Source organism: Castor canadensis, chromosome 12 (assembly GCF_047511655.1).
Source record: "Castor canadensis chromosome 12, mCasCan1.hap1v2, whole genome shotgun sequence".
Lineage (NCBI taxonomy): Eukaryota > Metazoa > Chordata > Mammalia > Rodentia > Castoridae > Castor > Castor canadensis.
Window position 1 is genome coordinate 53,925,632 of NC_133397.1, and position 21,880 is coordinate 53,947,511.

Below are 21,880 nucleotides of genomic sequence, written 5' to 3' on the forward strand. Positions count from 1 at the left end.
TTACTATATGGAAAATTATATCACAAAATTGTCATAAGATAACATTTGGAAAGGTACAGCCCACACACTTTGGTCTGAAAAAGCATTATAGAGGTGTGCCAGGCAGTTTATGAAACTATTATATATATATAATATTATATATATATATAATATATATATATTTGAATTTTATGATTGTTATATTCCTAAGTGTTAAGCAATTTTTCATGTGTTGCAATTTCTTTCTATTTATTTTACTTATTCATTTACCTTTGAGATGGGCACTCCCTATGTAGTCTAGGCTGATCTCAAGCTTCTGGGCTCAAGTGATCCTCAGTCTCTCCAATGCGCCACCATACCCAGCCTCTTTCTTTCTGTCTTTAAGTTAAAACTTTGAGTGTAACTAGTTGGGTGCCAGTGGCTCACAACCATAATCCTAGCTGCTTGGGAGACTGAGATTGGGAGGAACATGGTTTGAGGCCAGCATGAACAAACAGTTCCTGAGACTACCAAGTCTAAGATAACCAGAGCCAAAATGAACTGGAGATGGGCTCATGCAGTACAGTGCCTGCTTTGCAAACACAAAGCCCTAAATTCAAGCCCCAGTCCCACCAACAAAAACAAAAACAATAAACAAACAAAAAACCCTTTGGGTGTATTTAGAGGTTGTGCTCTTTCTCATGAGAGAGCATCAAAACCATATAAGCTTTACTGCACACAAAGCCTGGCTCTTTATTAGTTGCCACGTAGGGTAATTTCTTGATACAAAGATCAGAAGTCCTTCCTGCTTTTCCACTTCTGATTCCAGCTGTGTCTTACCTATCCCTATGCAAATTAAAATCTTTTTTTTCTAAATTTAATTCAGCTGAAGAGACTTTGGCTTTGAGTTCTATTCTTGAAGGAAGCATGTGATCCAAGCTGTCATTTTGTGAATGGTGGCCAGGTGGACGGAGACGTCAGTTAACTGAGAGAAACACCATCCAGTTGAGCATCTATCGAGGACTCTGCCTGGCCAGGTAAGGGGACTCTCTGATATCTGAAGTATCGCTGTTGATACCTAGATGCTGTGGTAGCCTCAGGCCTGACTGCAGGGGCTGGTAGTTGGAATCTGGATTTGGCACTGGGTCAGCTGAAGCCTGGAGACAGAGCTAATGTGAGTCTAGTCCAGCAAGCTTGGACTGGTGCAGTGAGTTCTTGCTGGGGTGAGAGAGGGCTGTTTGGAGCTGTGGAATAGGAATCTGATGTGGGTAAGGGGAGAAGGACTGAGCAGGTCAAAATGACAGATCTGGAGCTCAGGGTAAGGTCAGACTGGAGGAGAAGCTAGTTCTAAAGTAAATGTTAGTCTTAGGAAAGCTGATGGAACACTGTCGTTTGAGGCTAGCTTACAGGCTTGCAATGTGGTGTTGTGGTACAAGTCTTTCTGGTACTAGAAGGTTTTCCAAACATGTACCTCCTGCTATCTGTATGTGTAACAATGCTAGATAGCATATTTAAACATAGCTCTAGATTCTGAGACCTTTCTTAAGGACTGTTTGCTATGAGATCATCTGAAACAGTGGGTGTGGAGAGGAAGGTGGTGACCTCACCATTATTTTTGTCATTTTGGCCCTCATACTTCTCATGTTGCCTGAGAAATCCTAATGGAAACTCTTGGGAAAGGCCTGGGGTCTCCCGCTTATCTCCTGACTCAGAGCCTATGTTGATTGCAGATCAGAGGCTATGATAATCTCTCTTAGCAAGGCTGTATTCCTTAACATCTCAAAGGAATGTTGACTACTTAAATAATAACAATAGCGTGTTGTGTGGTTTATAACATATGTAAAGTAGCTAAGGGTGTAACATTTACCTAGCATGATGGAGGACACACACACACACACACACACACAATGTAAATTGCATGAAAATAATACCATAAAGGACATGAGGGGAGAAATGAGAATATAGTTATAAAGTTCTTATGTGTATAATATTACCGGAAGATAGACTGTGGTAAGGCAAAGACACTTACTATAAACCCTAAAGCAACCACTGAAGAAACAAAGACTTTCTGGGCGCTGGTGGCTCACGCCTGTAATCCTAGCTACTCAGGAGGCAGAGACCAGGAAGATCATGGTTTGAAGCCAGCCTGGGCAAATAGTTTGTGAGACCCTATTTCAAAAATACCCAACACAAAAAAAGGCTGGCGGAGTGACTTAAGTAGTGACTCAAGTGGTAGAGTGCCTGCCTGGCAAGCGTGAAGACCTGAGTTCAAACCCCAGTACCCCCAAAGAAAAAACAAACAAAAACTAAAGACTTATAGGTAATAAATCAAATAAGGAAGATAAATTAAATCATAAAATATACTTAACTAATCTACAAGTAGGCAGAAAAAGAAGAAAAGGGAAACAGATCATGTAGGACCAATAGGGCACAAAATAGCAAAACGATTGGCTTAACAAACCATATCAATAATGATATTTAATGAAAATAGTCTAAACACCCTTAGTTAAAAGAGAGGGCACTGGCTAGGTACCCTCTCTTGGGACCTCTCCCAGCTCTGGGTGCTGTACTCTTTGCTACTTTCCTATCTCAATAAACTCTCCCACTTTACTCACTCTTGTTGCCTATGAAGTTCATTCTCAGGCTCCCGCCAACACCTAAGCCAGCAAGGTTGAATGGAGGCTTTGGTCCTACACAAATCTACTGTTACATATTTACTGTGTTGGCCAGGAATTCAGGACTTCATCAGAAGGGTAAAAAATAATTGGATGTCTCCTGGTCCTGGCAACCTGTCAACTAGATTTCCTGCCAACTAAACTTCCCTGTCACCTCTTAAATTTAAGATAAAAATGGGAGTCTCAAATACAGGCCTCCATCTACCAGGGACAATTAGATAGGCCTCTGTAAGAAGGCCCTGACTACTGTGTCCTACTGATGTCCCTTTCTACCTTGAAGTATCCAAAGAGCAGTCATCACCCCTTTTCCCAAATGGCAGTTAGGGTTACTTTTTCAGAGAATGAGACAGAAGTTCCCCTGGAAACCTCCATTATGAGCTCTCTGTGACCTTAAAAAAAGAAAAGAAAAGAAAAAAGAAAAAGCAAGACAAATCAGAATAAGGACAATATGAGGACCAACCAATCAGAACATTGCAGGCAGAGCCAATAAGAATGCTGCTTTCTGCTCACCTAATTAGCATAGAGATTGAGCAAGGCCCTGGAAAAAATGGATTAAAACCTCAGACAATGTAATTTCTTTGGCACCCCTCTCTTGGGACCTCTCCCAGCTCTGGGAGCTGTACTTTTAGCTACTTTTCTAACTCAATAAACTCTCCTGATTTATCCTACTTGCAAAAAGAGTGGGGGGTGGGAAGGCCGGGAGCCAATCACCCATGGGTTCATGCCTGTAATCCTTGCTACTTGGGAAGCTGAGATTAGGAAGATTGCAGTTCCAGGCCAGCCCAGGCAAATAGTTGGAGAGAACCTATCTTCAAAATATCCAGAGCAAAACCAGACTGGAAACTGGAGGTGTGGCTCAAGCAGTAGAGTGCCTGCTTTGCAAGCATGAAGCCCTGAGTTTAAACCCTAGGCCCACCTGAAAAAAAAAAAAAGACTGGGAGTTCGGAGTGTAGCTCTGTGTCCATGTTAGGGCACTTGCTTAACATGCAATGAGGCCTTAGATTCAATCCCTAGCACCACAAAAGAAGATGGAAAAAAAAAAAAAGAATGTTAGAGTAAAGCAAGACTGAGTGAAATGTGACAAGAAGTACATTTAAATATAATACACATAAGATAAGAGTACAAAGGATGTAAAAAAGATATACATGACAACTCTTTTCAAAAGAAAGCTAGAATCTGGACATGATGAAGTACACCTGTAATCCAATCACTCAGGAGGCAGAGTCAGGAGGAGTGCAAGTTCAAGACTGGGCTACATGACAAGACCCTGTCTCAAAAAAAAAAAAAAAAGAAAAAAGAAAAGAAAAGAAAAAGAAAGCTGGAATGGGGGCTGGTACAGTGGCTCAAATGGTAGAGTGCCTGCCTAGAAAGCTGTAATGGCTATATTATATTAGTATTAAACAAAGGTGATTTCATAAGAACAATAAAGAAAATCATTTCATAATAACCAAAGGGTCAATTCATCAATAAGACATAAAAATCCTAAATATTTATGCATACAGATCTTCAAAACACATAAAGCAAAAACTGGTAGACTATCAAGGAGAAATAAACACACTAATTGATACAATATTAAGGCAGAAAATCATTAAAAATATAAAAGATTTGAACATTATCAACCAACCTGGTGTAAAACAACTCCACCCAATGACAACAGAACACACATTTTTAGAATACATGAAAGATTCATCAAGCTAGACTATATTCACCAGACTGGTGGCTTACACCTATAATCCTAGCTACTCAGGAGGCAGAGATCAGGAGGATCATGGTTTGAAGCCAGCTGCAGACAAATAGTTCCCAAAACCCTATCTTGAAAAAACTCATCACAAAAAGGGGCTGGTAGAGTGGCTTAAAGAGAGAGAGACCATATTCTGGGCCATAAGACAAGTCTTAATACATTTTACAGAATTAAAGCCATATCAAATATTTTCTCTGGACACAATGGAATTAAATTGGAAATAAAAAAGAAAAATGAAATCTTATCATTTGCAAGTAAATGGATGGAACTGGAGAACATCATTCTGAGTGAGGTTAGCCAGACTTAGAAGACCAATAGTCCTATGTTCTCCCTCATATGCGGTCTTTACATCTAGGGGAAATACAGCAATGTTGTAGGACTTGGATTACATGACAAGGAGGAGAACATATACGGGAGGTATGGGGTTAGATAGAAAACCCAAAACATGAAAGCATTTGATGTCCCCACTCCAGAGGAATTAATACAGAAACTTTAAAGTGTCAGAGGTCAATATGAGAAGGGGCTCAGGAACCAGTGTAAAGATCAGTTAGAGATGAATCAACCTGGGTTGTAACACATTTGTACTTGGAAGCAATGCTAGGAATCTCTCTGTATAGCTGTCCTTATCTCAACTAGCAAAAACGCTTTGTCTTTCTTATTATTGCTTATTTCTACTCTTCAATGGAACTGGAGAAAAGACAGAACAGGTTCTGCCTGGAAGGGGTGTGGGGGGGAGAGAGGATGGAGGTGGGGGTGGGGAGAAATTACCTAAACAATGTATGCACATGTGAGTAAATGAATTTTAAAAAATTGGAAATAAAAAAATTGACCTTTAGAAAAATCCCCAGATAGTTATAAACTTAATAAGACACTGCTAAATAAGCCAGGTGTCACAGAAGAAATCAAAGGGATGTTAGAAAATCTTCTTTTGAAATGAATGAAAATAAAAGCACAACATATAAGAATTTGTAAATGCTGTTAAAGTAGCCCTTGGGAAAAATTTATAGCACTAAAAGCCCAATGTAAGAAAAAAACCAAAGGTCAATGACTTAAACTTCCACCTTATGATTTAAAAATGAAACCAAAGTTAGCAAAAGAAAGGAAATAATGACAATCAAAGGAAATAATGACAATCCGAAAAAAGAAAAGCAATAGAGAATATTAATGAAACCAAATGTTGGTTATGCTATTCAGTTTTCATCACTGTGACAAAATACCTGGGGAAACAACTTAAAAGAGGAAGGATTTATTTGGACTTCAGTTTCAGTACATGGTCACATGGCTCCTTTGCTTCTGGGCTTATGGGTGGTGAGGGTGTGATGGAGCAGAAATGCTCACCTTATCGCAGCCAGAAAGGAGAGAGATGAGTGAGAGAGAGAGACAGAGAGAGAGAGACAGGGAGAGAGAGAGAGAGAGAGAAAGAGAGAAGAGAAAGAAGAACATTTTTCCAGGACATGCCACCAGTGACCATTTTCCTTCAACTAAACCTCACTTCCTATTTTCTAACACTTTGCAATAGTATTATTTAATGTTATTGCATTATATTATGAATAATTTTAGGGATTAGTCCATTGATTAGATAAGATCCCTTAGGATCCAATCACTTCCCAAAAGCCTATCAGCTATCAACAAAGCCTGTAACACCTGAGCCTTTTGGGAGATACTTCATATCCAAACCATAATACTGGTTATTTGAGAAGGTGAACAGCATTGATAGACCTCCTGATAGACCATAAGGAAGATAAGACAGAAGACACAAAGTATCAATTAGGAAGGAAAGTGGTGTCTCACTACATATTCCATAGACATTAACAGGAACACAGGGAACACTATGAATAACTTTATGCCAATAAATTTGATACCTGAGATGAAATGGTAAAATTCCTTGAGAGATACAAACAACCAAAGTTCTTTCAAGAAGAAATGGGCTACTTGAATTTGAAGATAAGAACATGTTTTTCAATTCATTTTATGATGCCATCATCACTCTAATATTAAAATTAGGCAAAAACATTATAAGAAAACTGCAGATCAATATTCATCAAATAAAGTTTTAGCAAATTGAGTTTTATAGTATCTAAAGATAATAATACATGATGACCAACTGGGTTTATCCCAGGATTAAAAAGTTGGCTCAACATTAAAAAATGAATCAATATTCCTAATAACACACATCCACACACAATCAATGAGACCATATTAGCAAACTAAAGCAGAAAATCTATATGTTCTCAACAGATATAAAAATCCAATGTCCATTTCTGATTTAAAACTTTCAAAAATAATGAGAGAAATTGGAGAAAGATGGTGAATTAGAAGAATCCACATTTTGACTTCTTGAAAAAGATAGTCAGGTAACACAGGAGAGACTATATTTTGAAGAGAGAGAAGAAGAGCACTGGGAATCACAAAAGAGGGGGCAAGATGACAGAAAATCACAGAGAAAATGAGGTAACAAAGAAAAGCAGCAAACAGTTCTAAGCCCAAGGACATGATTGCAAGTGTGTAAATCCCAATGCAGAAACATAAGAACTATGAAAAAATAAGGCAACATGACTCCTCCAAAACTCAGAAACTCCACAGTAATAAACACTAATGACAGTGAATTATATGGATTCTCAAAGAATTCAGAAAAATGATTACAAAAATGTTCGATAAATTAAAGAGGATACAAATATATGCCTGAATGAGTTCCAAGAAAACTCAAATAAATAGCTGAATGAAATGAAGACAATGTAGGGCATGAAAGGAATTCAATGAAGATTTAGAAATTCTGAAAAAAAATGGTGGGTGACTTTAATAACCCAGTTGGTCACCAAAAAATATAAGGGCAAAGATTTTTTTAAATTCCTACAATGAAATGAAAGCACAACTTAGCAGAACTTTTGGGACATAGCAAAGGCAGTGCTAAGAGGAAAGTTTATAGCTATGAGTGCTTTTGTTAAAAAATATAAAATAAAATCAGAGATCTGCCAGGCACTGGTGACTTCTACCTGTAATCCTAGCTACTTAGGAGGCTGAGATCAGGAGGATTGACGTTCAAGGACAGTCCAGGGAAATAGCAAGAGCTCATCTCCAAAATAGCCAGAGCTAAAATGGACTGGAGGTGTGGCTCAACTGATGGAGCACCTGCTTTGCAAGTATGAAGCCCTGAGTTCAAACTCCAATGCCACAAAAAGAAAAACAGAGATCCCAAATAAATAACCTAATCATGTACCTCAAGTTCTTAGAAAAACAAGAACTCAAAAGCAGTAGACAGAAAGAAATAATAAAGATCAGGACAGACATTACTGCAGCAGAGACTAAAAGAACAACACAAAAAATCCATGAAACAAAAAGTTGGTTTTTTGAAAAGATAAACAAGGTTGGCAAAACCTTAGCCAAACTAACCAAAAGAAAGAGGGAGAAGACCCAAATTAATAAAATTAAAGATAAGAAAGGGACTTTCACAGCAAACACCAATGAAATCTAGAGGATCATTTGGGAATACTTCAAAAACTTATATTCTAATTAACTGGAAAAACTGCAAGATCTTTTAATAGTGTCCCAGAAAGGAAAAAAAAAAAAAAAACTAGAAGAAATGGGTAAGTTTCTGGATGCATATGAGCTACCAAAATTGAACCAAGAGAACATAAACTACCTAAATAGGTCTGTCACAAGAAATGAAATTGATGTAGTAATAGAGTTTTCCAACAGAGAAAACCCCAGGACTGGATGGATTCCATCCATACCTTTAAAGAAAAAGTAACACCAATGCTCTGCAATAATTACACAAAAGAGAAAGGAAAAGAACACTGCCAAACTCATTCTGTGAAACCAGTATTACCTTGATACCAAAACCGGGTAAGGACACACAACAAAAAGATTATTACAGACCAATTTCCTTGATAAGCATAGATGTGAAAATGCTCAAAAAAGTAATTGCAAGCCAAATTCCATGGTTTATACACCATAATCAAATTTATACACCATAATCAAGTTGGTTTAGATCCGGGGATGCAAGGATAGTTTCAGCATACACACATCAATACGTGTAATACAGCACATGAACAGAGTAAAGGACAAAAATCACATGAATATTTCAATAGATACAGGGAAAACCTTTAACAAAATTTAACATCCCTTTGTGATAAAAGTCCTGAACAAACTAGGAATGAAAGGAACGTACCTCAGCATAGTAAAACCTATCTATGATAAACCTATAGCCAACATTATGCTAAATAGGAAGAAACAAATTATTTCTTCTAAAGTCAGGAATCAAACAAGGATGTCCAGCCTCTATTCTTATTCAATATAGTGCTTAAATTCTCAGCCAGAGCAATAAGGAAAGAGAAGAAATAAAAGGAATGCAAATAGAGGTATTATCCCTATTTGCAAATGCTATGATCTGATATTAAAAGGCCATACAAACTCCAGCAGAAAACTCTTAGACCTGAGAAACACTTTTAGCAAAATAGTAGGATTCAAAAAAACAACACACAAAAATCAGTAGCTTTTCTATATACCCATAATGAACAGGCTGAGAGAGAAATCAGGAAAACAATCCCATTCACAATTGCCTCAAAAAAATTAAATACCTAGGAATAAGCCTAACAAAGGAGGTGAAAAACTTATACAATGAAAACTGTAAAACTTTGAAGAAAGAAACTGAAGAAATTGAAAGAAAAAAAACTGAACAATTTTAGCATTTGTTTTCTTTCTTTTTTTTTTTTTCCTCTGGAGTTTGAACTCAGAGCCTTGCACTTACTCTACCACCTGAGCTACACCTCCAGCCCTTTTTTGCTTTAGTTATTTTTTGGATCAGGTCTTATGTTTTCACCTGGGGCTGGCCTGGACCTCATTCCTTCTACCTACCTTCTGTGCAGCTGGGACCACAGGTGTATTCCACCATGCCCAGTTTGTTGACTGATACGAGGTTTTGCTAACTTTTTTCCTGAGCTGGCCTCAAACCATAATCCTCTCCTTCTGTACCTCTTAAGTAGTTAGTTGTACCACCACCATGTTTAAACCCTCAATATTTCTTTTTAAAGTATGTTTCAGTTTGGAAAATTACTGTTTGAAATGCAAACAGTGTATTTGAGAAATAGATCAGTCTAAAGATCCCCATGATAGCTTACTATTAGTGAAGAAAATGATCACATATAGAACTGGATTAGTCAGAGCACTGGGCATTCCAAAAGACATCCTTCTGTTCATTAGCTCTTTGTGACTCAAATACACTGATACCCCTGTACCCTGGAAGAATTGGAATTGCAATATAATTTCTCCCAAATTCGATAATTTCAGGTATAATATGTAGATATGGTAAAAGGATACTAAAAGTAATCATTTTGTGCCTAGGAAAATTTGGGGTTGATGTGAATATCTTTATATTACTCATTTTATTTACACTATTTTCCCCAACTCAGTGTTGTTATTCCTTTCAGATGTGTTTAAGCAGTATTACAAGTGAGTTTTGCTCTCCTACATGAAATCCTCAATGTCTTTTGAAGTGGTACAGCACTGAAGAACGAATCATCAGCTAATATTCTTCATCTTTCCATTTGGATGATTGGTATTTGATTTGTTGCCTCTGAATTGATGTTTAATTATCTGGAAATACTTCACAGCAGTGGGGGTGTTGGGATACTCAAAATGCCTATGAGAAGCAGAAAGTCATTATTGGCTACACAGTGTTCCATACACCTACCAGAGGCCTATAGGCAAATTTGTCTTTGAAGCCCCAAACTGGAATTGTGAGTAACTGTTTCCCTACTGATTCTCTTAAGCACCCAAGTATAAGGTTGGTAAGTTTCTCTTTAGAGAACCATTTGGAATTTATTTCTAATTTTAAAATAAATAGTAAAGTATTTGTAAGGCTGTTCTTTAACTCACCTACACTTTTTTTTTTTTTTTAGTGAAACCTGCTCTATTGTTCTGAAGATTAAAGGTGACCTTGTGTTAAAAGAAGCTCTGGTGGTACAGTGTGTGCTGCATCCTTGTTTTCTCCTTAGATTGTTTTCTGCCCCCTGAAAAGCAAGTATGATGAGGTTTTGGTATAATTGGGTAAAATTTGCTTTGGAATGTTATTTTGATGATGAAATGAAGATTACATAGATATACATCTGTAGTTATATAAAAAGAGAAGCCTGAGTACATGCTCAATATTGTTTGCCTTTAAAGTATTACATTTTTGTCTGGAAGGGAAAATTTGGCTGATTAGAGAACAAAATATAGTTTGGTATGCAACACTATAAAGGTAAATCTTACTTTAGAACTCTGCTCACCTTAATGTTTTCTGAGTGTGCCCTGGGCACCTTGACTAGAATTGGAATATTATTTTTATTGTGGTTCAAATACTAAAGGATATCAGTCATCCAGGAGATCCAAAGTCCGTTTTTCTGATGAATAGTGTTCAATAACATGCAGTCATCCTAAGAGTGACCAATCATTTCAAAGTGATTTTTCATCTACTCTAACATTTTTTAAGCATTTATTTTTAAGTGTTCCAACCCTGGGCAAATAAAATTACCTGCTTAGTTAAGAGAGAAGACAATTTCTGATTGATCATTTTCTATTCAAGGCATCTCAACTCTCCACTTTATTCTGAAGTAGTTGAAATACTGGACTTTTCCTTCCTTCCTTCCTTGCTTCCTTCCTTCCTTCGTTCCTTCCTTTGTTCCTTCCTTCCTTCCTTCCTGACTTCCTTCCTTCCTTCCTTCGTTCCTTCCTTCCTTCCTTCCCTTTTACATTATTCATATGTGCATACAATGCTGGGGTCATTTCTCCCCCCTGCCCCCACTCCCTCCCTTAGCACCCACCCTGCCCCCTCCCTCTCGCCCCACCCTCTCAATACCCGGCCCTAATCTCTAATTTTGTTGTAGAGAGAGTATAAGCAATAATAGGAAGGAACAAGGGTTTTTGCTACTTGAGATAAGGATAGCTATACAGGGAGTTGACTCACATTGATTTCCTGTGCGTGGCTGTTACCTTCTAGGTTAATTCTTTTTGATCTAACCTTTTCTCTAGATCCTGGTCCCCTTCTCCTATTGCCCTCAGTTGCTTTTAAGGTATCTGCGTTAGTTTCTCGGTGTTGAGGGTAACAAATGCTAACTAATTTTTTAGGTGTCTTACCTATCCTCATATCTCCCTTGAGTGCTCTTGCTTTTATCTTGTGACCAAAGTCCAATCCCCTTGTTATGTTTGCCCTTGATCTAATGTCCACATATGAGGGAGAACATACGATTTTTGGTCTTTTGGGCCAGGCTAACCTCACTCAGAATGATGTTCTCCAATTCCATCCATTTACCAGTGAATGATAACATTTCGTTCTTCTTCATGGCTGCATAAAATTCCATTGTGTATAGATACCACATTTTCTTGATCCATTCATCACTAGTGGGGCATCTTGGCTGTTTCCATAACTTGGCTATTGTGAATAGTGCTGCAATAAACATAGGTGTGCAGGTGCCTCTGGAGTAACCTGTGTCACAGTCTTTTGGGTATATCCCCAAGAGTGGTATTGCTTGATCAAATGGTAGATCAATGTTTAGCTTTTTAAGTAGCCTGCAAATTTTTTTTCGGAGTAGTTGTACTAGTTTACATTCCCACCAACAGTGTAAGAGGGTTCCTTTTTCCCTACATCCTCGCCAACACCTGTTGTTGGTGGTATTGCTAATGATGGCTATTCTAACAGGGGTGAGGTGGAATCTTAGTGTGCTTTTAATTTGCATTTCCTTTATTGCTAGAGATGGTGAGCATTTTTTCATGTGTTTTTTTGGCCATTTGAATTTATTCTTTTGAGAAAGTTCTGTTTAGTTCACTTGCCCATTTCTTTATTGGTTCATTAGTTTTGGGAGAATTTAGTTTTTTAAGTTCCCTATATATTCTGGTTTCAGTCCTTTGTCTGATGTGTAGCTGGCAAATATTTTCTCCCATTCTGTGGGTGTTCTCTTCAGTTTAGAGACCATTTCTTTTGATGAACAGAAGCTTTTTAGTTTTATGAAGTCCCATTTATCTATGCTATCCCTTAGTTGCTGTGCTGCTGAGGTTCCGTTGAGAAAGTTCTTACCTATACCTACTAACTCCAGAGTATTTCCTACCCTTTCCTGTTTCAACTTCAGAGTTTGGGGTCTGATATTAAGATCCTTGATCCATTTTGAGTTAATCTTGGTATAGGGTGATATACATGGATCTAGTTTCAGTTTTTTGCAGACTGCTAACCAGTTTTCCCAGCAGTTTGTTGAAGACGCTGCTATTTATTTATTTATTTATTTCCATCATATATTTTTAGCGCCTTTGTCAAAGAGCAGTTGGTTATAGTTGTGTGGCTTCATATCTGGGTCCTCTATTCTTTTCCACTGGTCTTCATGTCTGTTTTGTGCCAGTACCATGCTGTTTTTATTGTTATTGCTTTGTAATATAGTTTGAAGTGAGGTATTGTGATACCTCCAGCATTGTTCTTTTGACTGAGTATTGCCTTGGCTATTCGTGGCCTCTTGTGTTTCCATATAAATTTAACGGTGGATTTTTTCAATCTCTTTAATGAATGTCATTGGAATTTTGATGGGAATTGCATTAAACATGTAGATTATTTTTGAGAGTATAGACATATTTACTATGTTGATTCTATCAATCCATGAGCATGGGAGATCTCTCCACTTTCTATAGTCTTCCTCAATCTCTTTCTTCAGAAGTGTATAGTTTTCCTTGTAGAGGTCTTTCACATCTTTTGTTAGGTTTACACCTAGGTATTTGATTTTTTTTGAGGCTATTGTAAATGGAATTGTTTTCATACATTCTTTTTCCGTTTGCTCATTGTTAGTGTATAGAAATGCTAATGATTTTTCTATGTTGATTTTATATCCTGCTACCTTGCTATAGCTATTGATGGTGTCTAGGAGCTTCTGAGTAGCATTTTTTGGGTCTTTAAGGTATAGGATCATGTCATCTGCAAATAGGGATGTTTTGACAGTTTCTTTACCTATCTGTATTCCTTTTATTCCTTCTTCTTGTCTAATTGCTCTGGCTAGGAATTCCAGTACTATGTTGAATAGGAGTGGAGATAGTGGGCATCCTTGTCTAGTTCCTGATTTTCGAGGGAATGGTTTCAGTTTTTCTCCATTAAGTATAATGCTGGCTGTAGGTTTGTCATATATAGCTTTTATAATGTTGAGGAACTTTCCTTCTATTCCTAGTTTTCTTAGAGCTTTTATCATGAAATGATGTTGGATCTTATCAAAGGCTTTTTCTGCATCTATTGAGATGATCAAGTGGTTTTTGTCTTTGCTTCTGTTAATGTGGTTTATTATGTTTATTGATTTTCATATGTTGAACAACCCCTGCATCCCTGGGATGAAGCCTACTTGGTCATGGTAAATGATCTTTTTGATGTGTTGTTGAATTCAGTTTGCCATTATTTTATTGAGCATTTTTGCATCAATGTTCATTAAGGAGATTGGCCTATAGTTCTCCTTTTTGGAGGTGTCTTTGCCTGGTTTTGGGATAAGTGTAATACTGGCTTCATAAAATGTGTGCGGCAGTTTTCCTTCCCTTTCTATTTCGTGGAACAGTTTAAGGAGGGATGGTGTCAGTTCTTCTTTAAAGGTCTGATAGAATTCAGCAGAGAATCCATCAGGTCCTGGACTTTTCTTTTTAGGGAGACTCTTGATTGCTGCTTCAATTTCATTTTGTGTTATAGATCTATTCAGGTGATTAATATCCTCTTGGTTCAGGTTTGGATGATCATATATATCTAGAAATCTGTCCATTTCTTTAAGATTTTCAAATTTATTTGAATATAGGTTCTTGAAGTAGTCTCTGATGATTTCCTGGACTTCCATGGTGTTTGTTGTTATCTCCCCTTTGCATTCCTGATTCTACTAATTTGGGTTTTTTCTCTCCTCATTTTAGTCAGGTTTGCTAGGGTCTGTCGATCTTGTTTATTTTTTCAAAGAACCAACTTTTTGTTTCATTAATTCTTTGTATTTTTTTTTGGCTTTTATTTCATTGATTTCAGCCCTTACTTTTATTATTTCTGTACTTCTATTTGTTTTGGGATTTGCTTGTTCTTGTTTTTCTAGGAGTTTGAGATGTATCATTAGGTCATTGATCTGGGATCTTTCAGTCTTTTTAATATATGCACTCATGACTATAAACTTTCCTCTCAGGACTGCCTTTGCTGTGTCCCATAGGTCTGGTAGGTTGTGTTTTCATTTTCATTGACTTCCAGGAACTTTTTAATTTCCTCTTTTATTTCACCAATGACCCATTGTTCATTAAGTAATGAGTTATTCAGTTTCCAGCTGTTTGCATGTTTTTTGTCTTTACTTTTGTTGTTGAGTTCTAGTTTTATTGCATTGTGATCAGATAGTAGGCATGGTATAATTTCTATCTCTTATATTTGCTGAGGCTTGCTTTGTGCCCTAGGATACGATCTGTTTTGGAGAAGGTTCCATGGGCTGCTGAGAAGAATGTATATTGTGTAGAAGTTGGATGAAATGTTCTGTAGACATCAAGTAGGTCCATTTGATCTATTGTATATTTTAGATCTTGACTTTCTTTATTGATTTTTTGTTTGGATGACCTATGTATTGATGATAATGGCTTGTTAAAGTCTCCCACGACCACTGTGTTGGAGTTAATGTATGCTTTTAGGTCTTTCAGGGTATGTTTGATGAAATTGGGTGCATTGACATTGGGTGCATATAGGTTGATAATTATTATTTCCTTTTGGTCTATTTCCCCTTTTATTGGTATGGAATGTCCTTCTTTATCTCATTTGATCAATGTAGGTTTGAAGTCTACTTTGTCCTGCCTGTTTTCAGAGGCCATTGGCTTGGTAAATCTTTTTCCAGCCTTTCATCCTCAGCCTATGCTTATTTCTGTCGGTGAGATGGGTCTCCTGTAAGCAACAAATTGTTGGATCTTCCTTTTTAATCCATTTCATCAAACAGTGTCTTTTGGTGGGTGAATTAAGTCTGTTAACATTAATTGTTAGTACTGATAGGTATGTGGTGATTCCTGTCATTTAGTTGTCTTAGTTGTTTGAAGGTTTGATTGTATGTACCTAAGTTGAGGTTACTCTCTACTTTCTTGCTTTTTCTTTTCCTGTAGTTTGGTGTTGCCTATCCTTTCAAGATTATGTTGGGTTTCACTTTCTGTGTGCAGAATCCCTTGAAGAATCTTTTGTAGTGGTGGCTTTTAGGTAATTTATTGTTTTTGTTTCTGCTTATCATGGAAGACTTTTATTGCTCCATCTATTTTGAATGATAGTTTGGCTGGGTAGAGTATCCTGTAGTTGAAGTTATTTTCATTCAGTGCCTGGAAGATCTCTCCTCAAGCTCTTCTTGCTTTTAATGTTTCTGTTGAGAAGTCTCCTGTGATTTTGATGGGTTTACCTTTGTATGTTATTTGTTTTTTCTCTCTTGCAGCCTTCAATATTCTTTCCCTAGTTTCTGAACTTGTTGTTTTAATGATGATATGCCATGGGGTAGTTCTATTTTGATCCAGTCTGTTTGGTGTTCTGGAGGCCTCTTGCATCTGTATGGGAATATCTTTCTCTAGATTTGGGAAATTCTCTGTTATGATTTTGTTGAATATATTACGCATTCCCTTTGTTTGCACCTCTTTTCCTTCTTCGATGCTCATGATTCTCAGGTTTGGTCTTTTGATGGAGTCGGTGAGTTCTTGCATTTTCTTTTCACAGGTCTTGAGTTGTTTAACTAATAGTTCTTCAGTTTTTCCTTTAATTACCATTTCATCTTCGAGTTCTGAGATTCTGTCTTCTGTTTGTTCTATTCTGCTGGATTGGCATTCCATTTTGTTTTTCAATTTTGTTTCATTCTTTTTTCTGAAGTTTTCCATAGCTTGGGTTGTTTCCTCTTTAATGTTGTCTATTTTTTTCCTGAGTTCATTTATCTCTTTATTAATCATATTCTTTGTTTCACTTTGGTGTTTATACAGTGCTTCTATGGTTTTCTTTATTTCGTCTTTTGATTTTTCAAATTCTCTATTTTTGTTGTCTTGGAATTTCTTGAGTGTCTCCTGTACATTTTGGTTGACCCTATCCAGTATCATCTCTATAAAATTCTCATTGAGTACCTGTAGTATTTCTTCTTTTAGATTATTCTTGTGGGCTTCATTGGGTTCCTTGGCGTAGTTTATCCTCATTTTGTTGGAGTCTGGATCTGAGTATCTATTTTCTTCATTTCCCTCTCATTCCTGTACTAATTTTTTGCTATGGGGAAACTGGTTTCCCTGTTTTTTCTGTCTTCCCATCATTGCCCTTGTTGTTATTGTCCCTGTACTGTGTGCAATTAAGTATTTTCTGGCTTGTAATAATAGCACTAGTGATATTTAGAATGGAAGGGTGAGAGGAGATGGAAAGCAAAGAAGTTAAAGGAAAAGGGAAAAACAAATAAACAAGTAGAAAAAACAAAACAAAGAAACAAACAAAAAAAGTTTCAAAGATATAAACAGGGAGAGACCGTGTACTAATCAACTGTTAGCTGAAAAGGCATTAGAGAGACAGAGAGAATTGAAAATAAAAAATAAATAAAAATAAAAATAAAAAATAAATAAATGAAAAAAATATATATAAATAAATAAATAAAATAAATAAGAAATAAAAATAAAAGAAATCTCCAAGTTCAAATGCATTAAAGATTCAGTCTTAGTAATTTTGGTGTTTGTCCCTCAGCCTCCAATTCTGGAGATGGTGCCTCAGATGTTGTTCTGTAGTTGTCTCATCAAAGAGGAAAAATAAAATAAAACAGAACCACACAAAACAAACAAAAAAACCCCACAAAGTGTCTCAAGTTCAAATGCAATACAGTTTCAGTGAGTTTTTCAGCATGCAGATGTAGTTCTGTTGTTGTCTCATCAAAGGTAGGGAGAAAGAAAAGAAAAAAAAAAAAGAGTCTGGAGACAGGTCTGTGAATGGCTATCTATGGCTGTGGCCTGCCTGCCCACTGCTGTCAGCCTGCTGTTGCTGGAGGCGTTATTCATCCAGATCTCTGGGGTGAGCTTAACACTCACCTGGCCCCTCAGGCTTTGTTTACTCAGAGTTCTCCTGTGCACGATGCCACTGCTACAAACTTTCCCCTTTCCAAGCACACTGGGGGAGATGACACTGCACCCGCTATCTCAGGCCGGCGTGTTTATTTACAGCTCACGTGGGAAGTGGGTCTTCCCCCTCTCCTGTGGAGTTTTCCTCCCTCCACCACTTTTACAAGCTTTCCTGCTCCTGGTTGCTGGGCGTGTGCCACCACTCCTGCCTTCTACGGCCGGCTTGTTTATTAACAGTTCCGTGAGGAATTCCCCTCCCCACCTCTTCAGCGCTCAGTGCGCGCCACCCTCTTTGCCATGTGTCTTTATTGTTCTTACTGCTTATTACTCAGTTTCTCTTTTTTTCCCTGGGTGGGGGTTGGTCTGTCCAGGGGGCTATGCTGATCTGGCCCAGGGTTTTCTGTGGGAGTACCGTGTACTGCTTAGCTCACCTTGTGGTCCGTGTCTTCCTGAGCCATCTGGGCACCAGTGTCATTGCGGTGGCCTGGGGGTCCTCCTGGTTTCTCCGTTTAACTGGATTTTTCTTTAAAAGACACACTGTACCATGCAATGGCAAGGTGGGTGAATTGTCCCAATCTAATTCCAAAGTTGCTTCCCCAAACATCCTTTAAGTTTTCAGTTTTTGTAAAAGAAGTTCATTTTCTGAATAAAAGGAATTTTAATATCTGTTTGGGGGAAATAAACTCATCAAGAAAGAATATTATTAAGTGTTTAAATCTAAAACTTACAGATTGAGAGACACAACTTTTTAGCTACCAAAACTAACTTGCTGAAATTTTTCCTTTAGGCCTTCAGGACCAATGCTGACTGTGTGTTCTGTTCTGCTGTGCCCAGGTTGCCAACGAGGTTTGGTTTTCTGTGTAGTTTCCTGGTAGCAGCTGTTGAGTAATTTTAGTTGGAGGTTGGGGAAGAGGTGAGGAGAAAGTACTCTTCTTTTATGTTTTGGTTCCTACAATAGGATGCTGCCTAACCCAGCTCAGCTCCATGTCCTGTTGACTTTCTTCTTCTTGGAAATTGAAAAAATATATAACAGATGGGCACCATTGAAACCATCTCAAAATATATTGCTATATGTAAAGATTTCTTGTCAAGATGTCTTGTATTACAATTTTGCTGAGGGAAGACTATGTAAATAATAACATTTGGTTATGGAAATGTGTGTGGTGTTAGAGGGATTCTATTTGTGAAATGTGTGTATTAAAAATAATAAAATTTCAAAAACTAACATTGTAAAAAAATTAAATACCCAGGAATAAGCTTAACAAAGGGAAGTGAAAGACTTCTACCATGAAAACTGTAAAACCCTGAAGACAGAAATTGAAGAAGACACTAGAAGATGGAAAGATGTTAATGGATCAGCACAATAAAAATTAAGAAAATGACTAACCCATCAAAAGCAGTCTGCAGATTTAATGAACTCCCCACTGAAATGCCAATGTAGTTTTTCACAGAAATAGAAAATTCAATCCTAAAATTGATACAGAAGCACAAAGACCCTGAATAACAAAAGCAATTCTAAGAAAAAGAGTAGTAATGGAAATATCACAATCCCAGACCTCAAATTATACTATAGAGTCATGGTAACAAAAACAGCATGGTACTGCTACCAAAATGGGCAATTAGACCAATGGAATAGAATAGAAGACTTAGAACTAAGTCTACACATTATAGTCATCTGATTTTTCTAAAAAGGTGCTGAAAACATATGTTGGAGAAGATAGCCTCTTCATTAAAATGGTGTGGGGAAAACTGGATATCCTCATGTAAAAGATTGGAACTAGATCCTTGTCTCTCACCCCGTACAAAAATTACTTCAAATGGATCAAATTTCTAGATGTAAGGACTGAAACTTTGAAACTATGAGAGGAAAGCATTGGCAAACCTTAGAAGATATGGGCATAGGTAATAGCATTCTGTATAGGACTCCAATTGCTCAGGAAATAGGAGCAATAATTAACAAATGGTATTGTATCAAATTATAAAGCTCTATACAGCAAAGGAAATAATTACCAGAATCAAGAGGCAACCTATAGAATGTGAGAAAAAATCTTTGCCAGCTATTCATGGATAAAGGATTAATATCCAGAATATATAAAGAGCTCCAGAAATTAAACACCAAAAGAATGAATAATCCAATTCATAAATGGGCAAATGAACGGACAGTTCTCAAAAGAAGTACAAATAGCAAATAAATACACTAAGAAATATTCAACATCCTTAGCCATGAAGGAAATGCAAATCAGACCATCATTGAGATTCCCTCTCACCCCAGTCAGAATGGCAATTATCAAGAAATCAAACAACAAATGGTGGTGAGTATGTGGGGAAAAAGGAAACCTGATACACTGTTGGTGGGAATGTAAATTAGTGCAGCCACTATGGAAATCAGAATGGAGTTTTCTCAGAAAACTAAAAGTAGAACTACAATATGATCCTGCAGTACTGCTCCTGGGCATATATCCAGGGAACGTGAATCAGCATACAATAGAGACACTTACACACCTTTTGTTATAGTAGCACTATTTGCAGTAGCAAGCTATAGAATCAGCCTAGGTGTCCATCAACTGACGATTAGATAAAGAAAAGGTGGTGTATATACAAAGGAGTATTATTCAGTCTATCATATATAGGAAATGGATGGAACTGGAAATCATATTAAGTGAAATGAGTCAAACTCAGAAAGACAAATACTGCTTGTTCTTTCTCATATGCAGAATCTAGACCTAAAAAGAAAAAAATATGAATGACACTAATGTAAAATGGGAGGGGACTGTTTGGGGGCATAAACCAGTGGGAGGGGAAGGGTAAAAGGAGAGGGGGAAGGGGGTTAAATATGATTGAAGTAAGTACTTCATATGCATGTATAAAAATAGAATAATGAAACTCATTAAAATTGAAGGGGGGACAAGAAAGGGAAATAGAAGAGTAAATTTGATCAAAGTACATTATATTCATTTATGAAAATATCACAATAAAAACCTTTTGTCCCATCAATATACACTAATAAAAAAAAAAATAGAGAGGGGTTATTGGAAGGGAACACCCTCAACCTGATGAAGGGTGTCTACAAAAAAACCTTTCTTTTTTTTTTAAACAGGGATTTATTATGTAGCCCAAGCTGGCTTTAAACTCACAATCCTGCATCAGCCTCCTGAATGCTGGGATTACAGACATGTACCACCATGCCTGGCTCAAACATTATACTTAATGATGAAAGATTGACAATTTCTGCTTAAGCCTGGAAACAAGACAGGAGGGTATTATCTCACCATTTCTATGCGATATTGCACTGTAGTTTCTAGCCAATGCAATCAGGCAAGAAAAAGAAACGAAAGACATCCATATCATAAACAAAAAATAAAGCTCTATCTACAGACATAACAATCTGTGTGGAAATCTGATGATTGAGCTGCAGACTCAATGAGATTCCAACAAAAGTCCCAGGAAACTTTTTTAGTATAAATTTACAAACTGAACCTAAAATTTTGGGGAAATATAAATGACCTAGAATAGCAAGACCAACTTTGAAAAAGAACAGATTGGGATGACTAACACTACCCAATTCCAAGACTTCTTATGCAGCTACAGTAAGGAAGATCAGTGGAACAGAGAGATTGGGAATGGATACTCAATGAAGGCACAAAGGCAACTCAGTGGAAAAAGGATAATCATCAATAAATGGCCCTATTTCTAGTAAAGGAGTTGTACCCAGAATAAAGAACTCTCAAAACGCAACAATAAGAAAACACATAACCAATTTTAAAATGGATTTTTTTAACAAAGATGGGCTCTCAAGTTTTGTCCAGGCTGGTCTTGTAATTGTGAGCTTAAGTGATTCTCCTGCCTCAGCTTTCTTCCTTGAGTGTCTGGGACTACAGGTATGTACCATCACACTAGACTAAAATGGGAAAATTTGAAATTTTGAATTTTACCAAAGAAGGTATATGGATATAAATAAGCACACAAAAAGATGCTCAACATGACTGGTCATTTAGTTCATTAATTATGCAGCCAGCATGTTGATGGAACCACTTTGAAGGAGAATAGACTGATGTTCAGTCAGTGAGGGTACAGCATGTCATTTATGAAGGTAGATATAAATACAAACATTTGCAGTACTTGCCTTCAGAGAATAAGACTGGTTGGCAGACAGTGGCCACTCCCCTGTTTTTTGTTAGAAGTCTTATTATACTACTTGATTTTAAAAAAATGTCCAGGCACTGGTGGCTCACGCCTGTAATCCTAGCTACTCAGGAGGCAGAAATTAGGAGGATCGTGGTCGAAACTAACGGGCAAATAGTTTGCTAGACCTGTCTCAAAAAAGGGCTTGTAGTATGGCTCAAGGTGTAGGCCCTGAGTTAAAACCCCAGTACCACAAAAAACAAACAAACAAAAAGCTGTGCACAATGCATTGCCTTGATAATAAAATTTTTCAAAATGTAGTAGGCAAATACAAAAG

General features: G+C 37.2%; 1 long non-coding RNA gene across 1 annotated transcript; it reads left to right on the top strand.

The window, feature by feature from the left end:
• Window positions 1-205: 205 nt before the first annotated feature.
• On the top strand, window positions 206-20,165 carry LOC141414818 (uncharacterized). The gene is made up of 4 exons (XR_012439700.1): window positions 206-995; window positions 9,801-9,928; window positions 10,272-10,393; window positions 18,209-20,165. It is a non-coding gene; the product is annotated as an uncharacterized lncRNA (long non-coding RNA).
• The last annotated feature ends 1,715 nt before the right edge of the window (window positions 20,166-21,880 follow it).